Here is a 3,891-nt window from a genome sequence, read left to right on the forward strand (position 1 = left end):
GAGTTCCTCTGACCTCGAGCATGCCAGAACCAAGGATGGAGCCCAACGTCCACATGGACTCAAAAAGGTCGGTCTCTAAGCAAGACCTTGAACTGGAGGAGTAGCTGGGGCTGGGAGTGTCCAAACCTGCTCTGGCTCCCCCTCTAGGGCGCTGACTTCTGGCTGTCGGGACTCACCTGCAGTGCTTCTGCTGGGTCCAAGGACCTGAAGCCTTTATCTGGTATCTTTGATACAATATTTTTCCATAGCTCCACGTATATTTTTTACTAGACACATTTATTTTTTACAAGAAAAATTCATGTTGCTGCTGTTGAAAAGCAGAATCACTCGGTATTTTAAAAGATAACAATACAGCGAAAACTCTTTTTTTTTTATTATTTCAAGATACTTTATTTTTAAAACAGGTCACCACACTAAGCTTTTGGCCCCTTCTACCAATGTACAAGCTACAAACGCTTGCTTGGCAGCTGAGGGGCACTCTTCAGTAGCGTGTTTGAAAAGTGAATAAAAATCCATATAAAACAAATATTCAAATAGTTTCCATAGGAACACAGATAAGTGTGACCCCATCTCCTAGTCTTCTGTACTGTTGCATCTGTGCCAACTCTACTTACAAAGACATTTCAAAACTACCAGGAATTAAGTTAAATGGTCCTCCCAATCCCTACTTCAAGCTAAACTTGCAGTTAACAGCTACAAGAATGGTATCTACACATTAATGCTGGCTGAAGCACAGGCTCTGGGTGCTGCTTCATCCCACTCTCCCAAGCAGAGGACACAGGCAGAGTGCTGACGTCCTGCTCCTCCACTTCAGGCGGGAAGTCGTGGTTCTGGATTTGCTGCATCAGTTGCCATGTTGGCCCTGACATGACATAGTAGATAGCTGACCTCTGGAATCTGTTGAAAGTAGAAGCAGAAGCAACAGTATAAACACCCCTGTTTTCAAAGAGCATCCAATCGTCCACCTGCATCTCGGGCAAGTTACAGCGCTCAGCAATGCGATCGAGGCCGTCACACGTCGGTCCCCATATGCTGGATGAATAATACTTCTCATCTGGTTTGGGTCTCTTTTACAGAAGAGGCTTCAGGTGTGCATGATCATAAAGGATGCAATTAAATGATCCATATACTCCATCATTCACGTAATACATAAAGGTTTGTTCACTCGACTCATCTTCATCATCACATCTTGTTTGTTCCTTTAATACAAGTTTTTTCGCAATGATCTTAACTGCGAGCGTGAAAGCTGACGCAAGGTACTATCTGCCTGGCTCAGCTATGACTCTCACTCCCAAGTCTGACGGAAAATACTTGTCCAGTGCTGGGTGGATTACACTGGTGACCTCTTCAAATTTAAGCTTTATATCCTCAGATCCAGGAAAGCCACCACCAATATCAAGCAGATACATGTTGAAACCAATCTCAGCCCCCATGTCAAAGACACAGCAGGCATCAGAGATGGCCGGCACAAAAGTCTCTGGGTCAGTGCAGCCACTTCCCATGTGGAAGCTGACACCAATGATGTCAATATTTAGTTCTTTCGCCTGTTCCAAAAGAAGCCTGCTGGTTTTGAGTGTGGCACCAAATTTAACACTGAGGCGACAGACTGCTTTGGAATCATCGGTAGCAGTCCGCAAAACCAACTTTGCCTTTGAATGTGCCCTGGCAACTTTCATCAACTCGACTTCACTGTCAAAAGTTATCATCTGGACTCCGTTATTGGCAGCATACTTAATCTGGGACACTTGTTTACAAGGATTTGCGTAGATAATCCTCTCCGGAGGCACCCCGAGACTCTGCACCAGTTGTATTTCAGTCTCGCCGGCACAGTCAAACCCTGTCCCGATGGCAGCTAAGGTCTTCACGATGGTTCTACTATCATTGTATTTGATTGCAGAGAAGGGGGTGACCCCAGGAAAAGCTTTTAACCACCCCAGGTGTTTCTTTAGGATGTCTCCCAGGTCCGCAACATAGAAGGCATCCCTATCATCATCAGAAGAAACTTCATTAATGTTTTGGTCCAGAATGTCCTTGGCAGTAAAGCCTTCATCGAGAAAATGGCAGTCAAACTGTCCATTACTAAAGTTGTTCATCTTTTCTTGATTTTCTTCTGAAACGCACCGAAGTGGAAAACTAAGAGATGACATTCAAAGGAAGTATTGCCAGCTTTTCACAAAGGCAATTCTCCAGAAATTCCAAGTCCCGCTGAAGATAGTGTGCCCTCGGAGCAGCAGTGGAAGTGTTCTAGAGCGCGCGGTCGCAGCGGGCCAGCCCCATGGAGACGCCGCGAGCGCGCAGGACCGCCGGCCGCCCCGCCGCTGTCGCCGCCGGCCCCGTCGGCCGCCTGCCCACCCGCCCGCCACTGGCTCCCTCCCGCTGAGGACCGCCGCCCCGAGGTGGCGCCTGAGCGCTGGCAGAGGGGCGGCGGCGGCGGAGGCTGAGCCTACTGACCCGAAAACTGTTTCTGAACTAAATAAAACAGATAAAAAGGCAATAAATACAAATAATATAATCAATCTATGAAAAGCGCACACTACCATAAACTCGTGAAAGAGGAGACTGGAATTCTTTATAGTAAGACAGTTAGAAATGAGTAATTCATTTTCTTTTTATATATTCTTGAGAGAACAATATTTACTTCTTTATTTAAAAGACATCATTGCTGGATGTAGAAATATGCTCAAATTCTTAAAAAAGAAGGGTGACATATAAAATGTCATTTAACCCATTTCCAGGTTCTGTCATTTTTTTTTTGAGGAAGATTAGCCCTGAGTTAACTGCTGCCAATCCTCCTCTTTTTGCTGAGGAAGACTGACCCTGAGCTAACATCCATGCCCATCTTCCTCTATTTTATATATGGGATGCCTACCACAGCACGGCTTTTGCCAAGCGGTGCCATGTCCGCACCTGGGATCCGAACCCGTGAACCCTGGGCAGAACATGCTAACTTAACCGCTGAGCCACCAGGCCGGCCCCCAGGTTCTGTCACTTTAACGTCATTTTGTACAGAACTGATACTGTTTTTTTACTCTTCCATGCACTTTCTCATTAAGTAATTTACAGCAATGATTTCTCAAGTTATAAGTCTTGCTCTACATAGGAGAGTACTCCAACCACGATTTTTATTTTCTCATCAATAAGAGTTTCTGACATAATCATCTAATTAAAAAATCCGTGTCATAGATTATTTACATGAAACCAAATCAGATGTTCTCAAACAGTGTTCATATGCTAAGAAGTAGAATCGTTATTGGCGGCCGCAGTCTCCAGAGTGAGGATTCTCAGGTCTCTCCTCCTACTGATGCAGGAAGAAAAAGTATGAATAGAGGATTTTTCTGCCCCCAAATTAAGGTGGTTTTCATTTTTCTTGGAACTGACAGTGGGAGTGTCAAAGAAGGAGGAGAAGGAAATCGGGAACATGGGCTAAAGGAGGGGACCGGTGGAGCACTAGGAGGGACTCCAGCAGCCTGTCAATACTCTGCTGGCCCCTGGGGCCTTCTGTGACTTCCCCTGTGTCTCTCCTACCGCACCCTGGACATTACTTTCATTTATTCGTCTTGGCTCCTGTATCTCCATCCTCTGTGTACGGTGGCTCTCTAGGTGTGCTTTGCATGTCTCCCACAATGATCTCATCATCCCTGAGGCTTCAACTGTAACTCTCCAACCTCCATCTCCAAATAGAAAATATCCCCCCGCGTTCTAAATTTGTATTTCTAAATGTCTTTTGGGCAAATCCAATGAAATGTCTTATAGACTGCTCAATCCTAATTTATTTAATATGGTCCTCAATATCATCACTCTACCTCTCCTTTAGTCATTTTCCAAACATGTTTCTTTTTTGAAAATTATTTCTAATAAATTTAAATTGTAGCTTCATTTTGTCAAGTATCT

The 3,891-nt window shown here is 44.8% G+C and overlaps 1 pseudogene; it reads right to left on the reverse strand.

Moving 5' to 3' along the window:
- Nucleotides 1-693: 693 nt before the first annotated feature.
- Nucleotides 694-2,093, reverse strand: LOC106827523 (ornithine decarboxylase pseudogene; annotated as a pseudogene).
- Between the last annotated feature and the right edge of the window lie 1,798 nt (nt 2,094-3,891).

This window comes from Equus asinus, chromosome 20 (assembly GCF_041296235.1).
Source record: "Equus asinus isolate D_3611 breed Donkey chromosome 20, EquAss-T2T_v2, whole genome shotgun sequence".
In the NCBI taxonomy this organism is placed as follows: Eukaryota; Metazoa; Chordata; class Mammalia; order Perissodactyla; family Equidae; genus Equus; species Equus asinus.